The sequence below is a fragment of the Garra rufa genome, chromosome 20, assembly GCF_049309525.1.
Source record: "Garra rufa chromosome 20, GarRuf1.0, whole genome shotgun sequence".
Taxonomy (NCBI): Eukaryota; Metazoa; Chordata; class Actinopteri; order Cypriniformes; family Cyprinidae; genus Garra; species Garra rufa.
This window is the reverse complement of record NC_133380.1, coordinates 31739932-31752298: the sequence shown is the minus strand read 5'-3', so window position 1 is coordinate 31752298 and position 12367 is coordinate 31739932. Positions and strand designations below refer to the sequence as shown.

Here is a 12367-nt window from a genome sequence, read left to right as displayed (position 1 = left end):
CCTAAAGTCACATGGCGGTGAATAACCCCATAGCTGCTGATGGCAGCACATATGGTCACGTTGCCACCATGCTGCCCTGGCAACTCTACAATGGCACGTTGACCAATAATGTTGCGGCCTCTCCTTCTCCTCTTGGTGAGATTGAAGCCAGCTTCATCCGAGAAAATGCACTCATGAGGCCTCTCCATGGAATCCAGTTGAAACATTCTCCATAGAAAAGAACAAAAATTTATTTTTGAAGTGACGTAAATTACATAGCATTCCAGGCTTCATGCCTCTATATACATGTGCTGCATTACATTCAACACAGTAAAGATGTACAGTAACTCAATAGTGCTGTCTAATCTCTGGACATGATTACTTACTTGTACATATTGATATCGTAGCTCTTTTACCCTTTCAGAATTTCTCTCAAATGGTACTCTGTAGGCTTGTTTGAGACTTATCAGGTTGCGTTTCAGGACACGGTCAATTGTGGAGAGACTCACACTGTTGATTCCTTCAAAGTTCACGTTGTCTTCCTCAACTCGCTGTTGTATTTCACGCAGACGAATGAGATTATTTTGAAGGACCATATTGACAATAATGGTCTCCTGCTGTTGTGAGAACATACCCCTCCTTCCAACCTGCTTATATTTGGTTGAACACGTAGTCCTGCTTCCCTCATACTCATTCCATGAACCAGAACATGGTGTATGATTGTTGCTCTAATTTCATTGGAAATGATGGCTCTTCTTCTTCCTCCTCCTCTGTCTCTTCCTCCTCCTCCTCCTCCTCTGTCTTTTCCTCCTTTGTCTCTTCCTCCTCTGTTTCCTCTGTCTCTTCCTCCTCTGTCTCCTCTGTCTCTTCCTCCTCCTCCTCCTCTTCCTCCTCCTCCTTCGTCTCTTCCCCCTCTGTTTCCTCCTCTGTCTCTTCCTCCTCCTCCTCCTCCTCGTCGTCCTCGTCCACTTCCACTTCCACTTCCACTTCCACTTCCTCCTTCTCTCCTGCCCTCCATTGTGAAAATCACACATGCCATTTGGATTTGACATGGCTTTATATCCTGATTATTGATTAGGTGCAACACATTACTGATTTGAAACAGGTGTGTTGAATTTTGAGTGCTTGTGTGTTACCGATGACAACAGTGTGTTGCTTGTGTTTCACTTTTGGGGCTGTGTTGTGCCATTCTGAGTTGAAGTGCACCACAATGCTACATGTGCCTTGTCAATGACAATGTGTTTACAGTTTTGCACAAAGACTGATTCCGATTTGCTAGTTGTGTCCAACCACATGAGAAGTGTTTAAAGTTCTGCAAACTGTGTGATTCAATCAATAAAGTGGTTTGTACACTTGCAACTTTGGTTTTGCAAATGTATTTTAGTGTTTTAGCAATTCAGAAATACTGTAATATCTGATAAATCCAAACATCAGTAGATTCACTGTGTCCACCATAATCCGAAGATTTAGAGAAGAAAACAAGGAAATTACCATTTTTTGACATTATAGTCAAACAATTATTTTCTAACATTCACTTGCATTGACGATTTTTCAATCTAGAGGTCCAGTGTGGTTTTATGGATGGGCGGGACTTACCAGCTCTATAGTATGTCATACAGTAATTGCTGTCAACATTCACATACTGTACTATAATGTCAAAAAATGGTAATTACCTGTTCTGTTCTCTTCTCTAAATCTTCGGATTATGGTGGACACAGTGAATCTACTGATGTTTGGTTGTACCCTTTGTCCAGCCTCCCTCATGCTCATACCATGGACAAGAACATGGTCAATCACAGTCGCTCTGATTTCATCAGATATTACTGTTCTTTGTCTTCGCTGACCACCTCGACCACCTCGACCTCCTCTCACACGAACTCTTTCCATCTATGTTGTTGCCTGGCCAGACAAAATGTGGCCTGTGATGTGGATGAAGTCCTGTGGCCTGACCCAGTACGGAGACTTGATGCTGTGGCTGAGTAATGCGCTTATTTGTATATTTTTGTACTTTATTTTTACATGGGCTTACTGTTCACAAGTGGCAAACGCATAGGATTTCTGTTTGTTTTTACAAGTGCTACGTGTAAATGCACAAGATTTCTGTTTTGTCTTTTTGTACAAGTGCTAAATGCACAGGTTTTCTTTGTTTTGCAACATGCATTTAGCCTACAGTGAACAATAAACATTTATTTCTCCAGCTTCATGTCCTGAGCATTGTGTTTTCTATTTTTCTACGTAGTGTTTAGTGACTGTTCAGTTGTGTTTTTAATTTTGATTGACTCGGGGCACGACTTGACAACATAGTTCAGTTTTGAGCACAGATTGAACTGTTTTGAGGTGAATGTTTGGTTTTGCAAGAAGAGTCTGAGATTTTGTGAATATAGCTTGAAAATTGGGTTTTGTGTTCACAGTTTAGAGAAAAGGAGAGCAGCTTTCGAGAAATGTGTCTTAGCAATCGAGAAAAACTGTAAAAATGTACTTCTCCCTGAGAACTATATGTTTTGAACAATGTGTTTTCTGTTTTTTGTTTTATAGTTTACTGACTGCTTGATAGTGTATATCATTTTGCTCACTTTGTTTATGATTTGAGAGCAGTGCTTGATTTTGAACACAGGTAAAACTGTTTTGAGACAAAAAGTTCCATTTTGCAAGAGGAGTAAGAGGTTTTGTAAATGGTGCTTGAAGATGAGGTTTTGTGTTTAATGGTTTCAGAAAATGGAGCAAGGTTTCAGAAATTGTGTTTTAGCAATTGAGAAAAACTGTAATTAAAGTAGAGTTGAAATGTATGGCTTAAACTCATTGAGGCACATGACTAATTACAGTTTTTTACAGACGCTAGGACACATTTCTCAATACTTAGGTCACTTTTGCAAAACTCTTCACACAATTCTCCTAACCGACTTTCAGCTTGGCAAAGCAGTTCATTTCACATTCAAAATGCACTACAACTACCAAAACACTTTATTCAGGTCTCAAATAATCTCATTCTTCCAGAACACTAGCAAAGGTTGACAGCCGACAAACACACTTTGTCACCCACAAAACAATGAGCTAAAAAACACTAACAACATGTAGCATTACACAGTGTTTTCTTGTGTAAAACAAGGACACATCTATGTTTATAATTGCAATATATATTGTTTATAACTGCAATATATGTCACTGGAATGAATCAGACATGATGCAGAATTCGTCAATATTTTATTTCATTTATTTATTTTTATTTTTTTTGCACTAAGTAATTCCAAAATACAAGAATTTGTATACACACCATCCACTGATACAGATACAATAGTAATGCTAATCTACTCGCATTTTTAGATTTGAAATATGTTTCAATAAAATATTGCTGTTGAATTTTGCTGTCTTATTCAGTTTTGCATTATGGTATTGTTTTGAACATAAATTTAACAGTTTTGAAAACAGTATGTAAGCACGTGCAAAATGTCCTGTACGTACAAAGATTTTTGGCAGTTGTTGTGTCTGAGTGAGAAAAGAATTCATGAAATTTGAGAGATGTAGTCATTGAATGCATTTTGTTCCAAAACAATGATAATTGAGCCTCAGTTTAGCCCACATAGACTTCTTTTGTGCTCACTGTGTGAAGAGTTTTGCAAAAGTGACCTAAGTATTGAGAAATGTGTCCTAGCGTCTGTAAAAAAACTGTAATTCTATACCCATAGCCACAATGACATACTACTTAACAATTAGTTAATAGTTCTGTGCCTCAAGAAGTAAAGTCATAACATAATGATACATTTGCAAATCATTAGCTAATGAGTAATTAAAGCAGTAATTAAAGACCAGTGTGGTAATTAACATAAAATTTTACATCATTAGTTAATAAAATAAGTTATTAGGGAATTACAGTTTTTCTCCATTGGTTTGGCTCATTTCTTGAAACAGAAATTACATTCTCAAAACTCTAAGATCATTTGGCAAAACACTCTTACAGTTTAGCACAACACTATAGCTCACCTGCAAAAGCTCATATCTCTTCCAAAACTGTTCACTCAGGCTTCAATCTAAATCCCTTTCTCATTTAAACAGTCAGTGTCTCCAAAATAGCAAAGATCCTTCTCAATAGCTTTGGCTCATTTCTCGACGCAGATCGGACATTCTCATCATTCTTGGTGCTTTTGTCAAAATCAACCTGGATGGTTGATCACAACAACATGGTTCACCTGCAAAAGCTCATATCTCTCCTAAAACAGTTCACTCATGTGTCAAAACTACATTTCTTTCTAATCTGAATAGTCAGTGCCCCCAAAATGCATCGTCCCTTTGGCATTGTGTGAGTACTGCCATACAAAATGTTTAGATGTTTTGTCACTATGGCAGAGGACCAACAATATACAACAGAAAAGAGTAGCCTCCAAGGTTTGACATCACAGATTGCACTCACACTACCAAGGAAATTCTAACAATTTTTTATTCACACGCAAAGAAAGTTTCATACATATGTAAAAAGAAAATGTACATTACAGTAATAAATTGTATAAACACAAAATCAAAAAACAAAATAAAAAAAACAAGGACTTATTCAGTGGTCTCTGTACTCATTCTCCCGCTCTTGTCCACTGTCTTCACCCTCCTGATTATTTACACGCTGTTGTCCGTCTGGCCACAGATTCTCGTCCACATCACAGCGGATACTTTCTCTTGCGATGCAACGAGGGAAGAAACGGCGTGCATGCCGCAACCATCCCCTGCATTGATCTCCTGTAATGTCGTCACACGCTGCGTCCATAGCATGGAGCAGGGACGGCTGATCCTGAGCATGATGCTCATACACTCTCCACCTCCAAGCAGAGAAAAACTCCTCTATCGGATTGAGGAAAGGAGAGTAAGGTGGTAGGAACTCCATGACCATCCTTGGATGCGTTGCAAACCAGCCCCTAATGAGTGGGCTATGGTGGAAATTGACATTGTCCCACACAATTACATAAATGGGTAGGTGAGGCCCTATGAGACCTCTCTCATTTTCAGGGATTAAATCGGTATAAAGGCGATCCAAGAAGATGAGGAGCTTGTGTGTGTTGTATGGGCCAAGACTGGGGATGTGAGTGGCCACACCATTTTCAGAAATGGCAGCACACATAGGTATATTGCCCCCTCGCTGACCTGGGACATCCACTGTGGCCCGGTGGCCAATAATATTACGGCCACGTCTTCGGCCCTTGGCCAGGTTGAAGCCAGCTTCATCCACGAACACCAGGATGTGAGGGGTCTCATGTCCTTCCAATGCCATTATTCTCTAAAATAGAGTAAAGAACATAAAATCAGTCATACAGAAGAGTCATATACTACAGTTAGACAATTACATGTTCTCCCCCACAGGTTCAATATACTCCAGGCCACTACTCCAGTGGTTCTAAACTAGTGATAGGCCTATGAGGAAGTACTGCAGGGGTATTTGATAGAAAGGGGAGTGGGAAATACTGATGACTTACTGAGATGTTACAGTACAACCTACAGTATTAGATAGATTTGATTGGGAGACAACAAAATAAGGATTATAATGATAATTGTATAATACAGTAAACTGCAGTTTTCTGTTGAAATTGTTGAAGTCAGATGAAGCAAATACTGATTCTGAAAATCAGGTAAATGAGTTATTGAAACCAAATAAGTGAACTACTTCTTACTGTGATTACAGGTAAGGTTATAATGAGAGACAACCAGTAACTGACTTACATTTACATACTGGTACCGCAGCTCCTTCACTCTGTCAGAGTTCCTCTCAAATGGTACCTTGTAGATTTGTTTCATTGTCATCTGATGATTCTTCAAAACCCGGTCTATTGTGGAGATGCTTATTGTGTTTATATTCTGGAATATATGATTGTCCTGAAGGATGGCATCACGGATCTGTCTCAATGTGATGGCATTATTTGCCATCACCATGTTACAAATCTCTCTTTCCTGTTGTTCATTGAGCAGTTTTCCTCTGCCACCCACGCGAGGTTGTCGTCCAAGCCTACACAAAAAACAGAATACAGTAAGTTACCAGTGTGTTTACTCACAGTAACTTCACCACAATCCTAATGCAACATTGCACAGTGACTGGAATACTACTCTAAACTGTATAAATAATGTAATTCCATTGTTTACAGTAATTTGTTCAATATATTTCTTGTCATATTTAGTATCAAAACATTCCACTAGTCCTCTTTACCTGCTAGTATAGACCTACTACTGTAGGCAGATGCACACAAAATCTCTACAGTAAGTTATACATTTTTGGCCTCACGCACAGTGCCCTGTCCTATACAACATATAATTCCATCATAGATTACATAGAGTACATACCTGTTTTCCCTGCGAAAGGTTTGGATGATGGAGGAGACTGTAGAGCGAGGCACATTAGGCTGCACTCGACGACCTGCCTCTGCCATTGTGAGGCCATGGTTTATGACATGGTCTATAATTGTGGCCCGAATTTCATTCGGGACAGCACAGTGTCTTTCCGCTCCTCGGCCTCTTCCCCCTATTCCTCCACCACGCATTCTCAGTCCTCCTCCTCTTCTTCTTCTTCTTCTTCTTCTTCCTCCTCCTCCTCCTCTTCCTTGAGGAAGAACTTCCCCTTGTCCGTTTGCTTGGTCTTGTCTATCCATGTTCAGAGATCGGACTGGCGCTGGTCAAGCTCTATATATCTCTATATATCTGTGTTTGGCAGCACACGATCATGGAAAACACCTGTGTGTGACACTCCCCCTTCGTTAGTCTAGTTTTACCTGACTGTCAATGACTGTCATCAATTTATCAAATATTCAAAGAAATTCATATATGGTATTCATGGTATTATGTTCTTGACCAATTTTGACAATTGAACAGACAGTTGTGCATGCGAGTACTTATACAATGAAATCATGCTGACATGTTTTGGAGACAATGATCATAAGACTGAGAATCAACTAATCAGTTTAGATCTACAAGATCTATTCATTTGGAAAATGTGCTAAATGTGGGTTAAGTGTATAACTGTAGGCTACTTGTACTTAATCATTTGCCAAGATGCACTGAAACAATTAAGACATGTACTGAGGCATTTGCCATTTGATAAAATGAATGAGAAATGCCATTCTGTTGTGAACATTTGCCAAGAGGTTTCGAGGTTTGTCCATGTCATTTTGAGAATGTAATTTCTGTTTCAAGAAATGAGCCAAACCAATGGAGAAAAACTGTAACACATTATGACACATTTAAGTAACAACAATTTATTGATTACTTAATCTATGAATCATATAGAATGTTCATTAGTTGCTGATGTAGTTATCATTAATAAATGGTTTAGTTCTTCATGAATTATACATTAACTCTGATTATCTGTGCATTAATTAAGCATAAACGAATGCATTTTTGTGCACCCATATTGTAAAGTTTTACCGTAAAACTGCATACTCACATACATTTTGAGGTAATAATTTCTCATAGTCACACAGCATGTCAGTGTCACGGGTGTGTTTGAATAAAGTGCACAAAGACGAGAATGCAATGACAGGCCTTTTATTAAATCCGAACAGGTAATTCCAGACAAGAAGGCAGGTGAACACACATAAAAAAACAAACAAAAAAAACAACAACTGATGACTGTGATGGTGATTGGCAATTAGTGCACATGAGGAGGACAAGGAACATGAAGGACCAAATATGGGCAACAGAGGGAAAAACCAACACAGACAGTCCAAGGGGTGTTACATTACTCTTCCCTCCCGGAAGGCGCGACCCCGCACTGTAGACAAGGAATGGATGGATGAAGGGGACTAGTAGGCAGACAAAAGGGGCAGAAAAGGGATGGAAACAGAAAGTCAATGAAGGAGGAGGCTTCGGTGTAGGGCGGACTCCTGGGAGGAGGACAATCAGCAGATTCCAGGGAGGCTCAGATGGAGGGAGGAGCCATGGCGGAGACAGAAGGGTCCAGGGTGGATCAGATGGAGGGAGGAGCCAAGGAGGAGACAGAAGGAACCCAGAGCAGAAGAAGCCAGGTAAGACCCAGGCCATAGCCATGATGGTAGCCCATGGCGGAGCCGACTGAGTGAGGAGCCATGGTGGAGGAAGGCCTGATGACTAATTCTGTTTTGGGTCCGATCATCTGTCATGGGTGTGTGTTTGAATGAAGGTCAACATTGAATGAGGTCTTTTAATAAATCCAAACAGGTAATTCCAGACAAGAAGGCAGGTGAACACATTAAAATAACTTTGTGATCAGACCAAGAATACAGGACACAAACCAACTTATAAAGACAAGCTAATGACACTAGGACAGTCCAAGGGGTGTTACAATTAGGAGCTATAATTGCTATTAAAGTTTGAGAATTAACCTGCACTAGTCTACACATGCACATGGCTCAGGCAAACCATTCACATGACCACTGTGCATATGAAGCATTTCAGATCAATACTGTCCCTTGGTTTCGCATAGGTTAAAGAAAATAAAAATTACCCTGTAATTTACTCACCCTTAAGCATCCTAGGTGTAGATGACTTTCTTCTTTCAGATGAATACAATCAGAGTTCTGTTAAAAATGTCCTGACTCTTCCAAGCTTTATAAAGAGAAAATTTACAAGACACATTCCATATGCAAACACAAATACGCATCGGAGCGTTTCAAATCAGAAGGGAACCCATGTTTCTCTGCGTCCCTAAGCAGCCATTTACCTCACTTTTCGGTTAGGTCAAACCCTGCTCTCAGGTGTCATGCATTAAAGGCAATGCTTAGCAGCACCACCGATTGTGTGCACAGCCACATATTTGTGCTTTAAATGCCATGTATAACAAGCTTACTGAAGTGGGACTTAGCAGTGCTGTGACAACACTACCTGACTGAACAGAATACTGAACTGAAGATGGAGCATAAATAGGGAATAGTTCATGTAAAAGTCATTTCCTTTTGATTTCACCAGTAAAGTTGTTTAAGACTTTCACATAAAAATCAGGCTACAGCCTAGGAAGTTGGGGAATCTTTTATTATTATTATTATTATTATTTTGTAACAAGCTGTTCACACATTGGGCAAAAAAAGAAAAAAAAAAGAAAAAAAAAGAAGTGAAATTCTTACATATAGCATATATATTAAATATTAATGCAATTTACGATGCATTTATGAATCTGGAGGATATTTTTTATGAAGGTCCGTTTTACATGGAAATTACTCATATATTTGTGAAAGTCTAGTCAATGAGGTCCAATTTGAAACTGAGCGTTTCAAAACTCTGAAACAGTTGAACCACTTGTTTTGCGAAATAATCTACTGTTTTGAAGCACTTGAAACACCACACACTGGAGACACCTGCTGGTCATAACAGTATAAATGCAATGAAAACTCTGTAAAAGGTGTCATTGTACTAAGCAATTGCAAATGTTTTCATTAAAGTGTCATTTATTTAATGTTATCTATAAATCATAAAATAGTATGTGTCTCTGTAATTAGTGTTATTTTATTCATGTGTAATGCTTGTTTTGTTTTTAATTACATAAAATTAACTAACATTGAAGGGATCCAGAAGATGACAGCATTCTTATCTAGGAAAGATGGGTGCTATTTTATGTAAAGTGTGTGTTTAAGTAGCTTGTGTAGACTAAGCCATCAGTTAGCTATGGCACTGTGAGCAATTTACATTCAGTTCTTCAAACATAAATGTGATGTTCTTAATCATTTTAATCCCTGGGAAGCCTTAGCTATATTTGATTGACAGTTTACATCCACTGTCTGACATCATCACAATAAGGATTATTTTAAAACTGCTATCTGTTTTAACATACATATTAAGAAACGTCTGTTTTTTTATAAAGTAGAAAAAACAACAACAAACAACAGAACTCTTACAAAATTTGAAGCTAGCTAGCTTTGTTTGTTTGTTTTGGTGGAGGCGACAATGCCACTGCTCTTCCTAAAATGGTGGCATCCGCTTTAGCTTTTTCAAAGATTTCTGCTTTCGCTATCACGGCCACAGAGGCCATTTCTGAACATTCTAAGCTCTTTGTTGACCCTGTCACGGCAACAAAGACAGTTTATGAACTCTCTGAGCCCCTTCGAACACAGATGAGCCAATGGCAGTTGGATGGGGACCATAACTCACACAGTGTGTATGGAAAGTATTCAGACCCCCTTAAATGATTCACTCTTTGTTATATTGCAGCCATTTGCTGAACTCATTTAAGTTCATTTTTTCCTCATTAATGTACACACAGCACCCCATATTGACAGAAAAACACAGAGTTGTTGACATTTTTGCAGATTTATTAAAAAAGAAAAACTGAAATATCACATGGTCCTAAGTATTCAGACCCTTTGCTGTGACACTCATATATTCATTAACTGTCCATTTCTTCTGATCATCCTTGAGATGGTTCTACACCTTCATTTGAGTCTAGCTGTGTTTGATTATACTGATTGGACTTGATTAGGAAAGCCACACACCTGTCTATATAAGACCTTACAGCTCACAGTGCATGTCAGAGCAAATGAAAATCATGAGGTCAAAGGAACTGCCTGAAGAGCTCAGAGACAGAATTGTGGGAAGGCAGCGGCCAGCAGAGCTTGATTTCACAGTCCGCCGTTGGGGGACAGGGAGCAAAAGAACATTCCCTGACCGGGAATCGAACCTGGGCCGCGGCGGTGAGAGCGCCGAATCCTAACCACTAGACCACCAGGGAAGGGCTGGCTGGCTGGCTGGCTGGCTTGTTGGTTGTTGGCACGATAATAACATGAGAAAAAGCAGACAACAATAAAGGCCTCTGTCACGTCGAAAACCAACAAGTCGAGCGCAAGCACGAGGGACCCCAGTCAGTGGGCCAGTGGCGTATTGGATAACGCGTGTGACTACGGATCAGAAGTTTCTAGGATCGACTCCTGGCTGGCTTGATCTGTGCTTTTTGCGTAATGCAGTTTGGTTTTGATGTCACAGGCTTGCCGATTTGTTGCCCTATTCCTACGTGCCACCCGGGCGTTGAGAAAAAGTTGGACACAAAATGAAATCCAAACTAGTCAATAATCAGCAACTTATCCGGTTAAAACCGCGTCTCAGGTTCATTGTTAATCTCATGATTTTTTTATTTCTGTACCTTGACAGACCGGCGATAGGCTGTTTTTCCTTGAGATAATGGTTACAATGCAAGACCACGTGTGTTTTTTCGAATGCGTGGCGTGTGTATTTTTGGAATCTTTTTTTTTTTTTTTACCCTGACAAGGCTTCCACCGACCAGTTCCCATATGGTCTAGCGGTCAGGATTCCTGTTTTTCACCCAGGCGGCCCGAGTTTAACTCCCGGTATGGGAAGGCGGCCTCCTCTTTGCTTCCCTCTTCCAACGGGCCGATAAACCTGATAGTCCGAGGTTGTGACCCCACAGGACCATGCCTTCGATAGCTCAGCTTTTAGAGCACAGGACTGTAGGGGGAGCTTTGGCAATCCTTAGGTCGCTGGTTCAACTCCGGCTCGAAGGAGGTCGTTGTTCAAGTGCCCACCTTTTTTGGGGGGGGGGACTTCTGGAAGCGGCCAGCAGAGCTTTATTTCACAGTCCGCCGTTGGGGGGCAGGGAGCAAAAGAACATTCCCTGACCGGGAATCGAACCCGGGCCGCGGCGGTGAGAGCGCCGAATCCTAACCACTAGACCACCAGGGAAGGGCTGGTCAGTTGTTGGCATGCTAATAACATGAGAAAAAGCAGACAGCAATAAAGGCCTCTGTCACGTCGAAAACCAACAAGTCGAGGCACCCCAGTCAGTGGTGCAATGGACAACGCGTCTGACTACGGATCAGAAGATTCTAGGTTCGACTCCTGGCTGGCTCGCTCTGTGCTTTTTGCGTAATGCAGTTTGGTTTTGATGTCACAGGCTTGCCGATTTGTTGCCCTATTCCTACGTGCCACCCGGGCGTTGAGAAAAAGTTGGACACGAAATGAAATCCGAACTAGCCAATAATAGGCAAAACTTATCTGGTTAAAACTGCGTCTCAGGTTCATTGTTAATCTCATGATTTTTTTATTTCTGTACCTTGACAGACCGGCGATAGGCTGACTTCTGGAAGCGGCCAGCAGAGCTTGATTTCACAGTCCGCCGTTGGGGGGCAGGGAGCAAAAGAACATTCCCTGACCGGGAATCGAACCCGGGCCGCGGCGGTGAGAGCGCCGAATTCTAACCACTAGACCACCAGGGAAGGGCTTGTCAGTTGTTGGCATGCTAATAACATGAGAAAAAGCAGACAGCAATAAAGGCATCTGTCACGTCGAAAACCAACAAGTTGAGGGACCCCAGTCAGTGGGCCAGTGGCGCAATGGACAACACGTCTGACTACGGATCAGAAGATTCTAGGTTTGACTCCTGGCTGGCTTGCTCTGTGCTTTTTGCGTAATGCAGTTTGGTTTTGATGTCACAGGCTTGCCGATT

The 12367-nt window shown here is 40.8% G+C and overlaps 3 non-coding genes across 3 annotated transcripts; all 3 read right to left on the bottom strand.

Moving 5' to 3' along the window:
• Window positions 1–10567: 10567 nt before the first annotated feature.
• trnae-cuc (transfer RNA glutamic acid (anticodon CUC)) lies at window positions 10568–10639 on the bottom strand. The gene has a single exon. It is a non-coding gene; the product is annotated as a tRNA-Glu (tRNA).
• Window positions 10640–11532: 893 nt separating this feature from the next.
• Window positions 11533–11604, bottom strand: trnae-cuc (transfer RNA glutamic acid (anticodon CUC)). Its single transcript has one exon. It is a non-coding gene; the product is annotated as a tRNA-Glu (tRNA).
• Window positions 11605–12065: 461 nt separating this feature from the next.
• trnae-cuc (transfer RNA glutamic acid (anticodon CUC)) lies at window positions 12066–12137 on the bottom strand. Its single transcript has one exon. It is a non-coding gene; the product is annotated as a tRNA-Glu (tRNA).
• Between the last annotated feature and the right edge of the window lie 230 nt (window positions 12138–12367).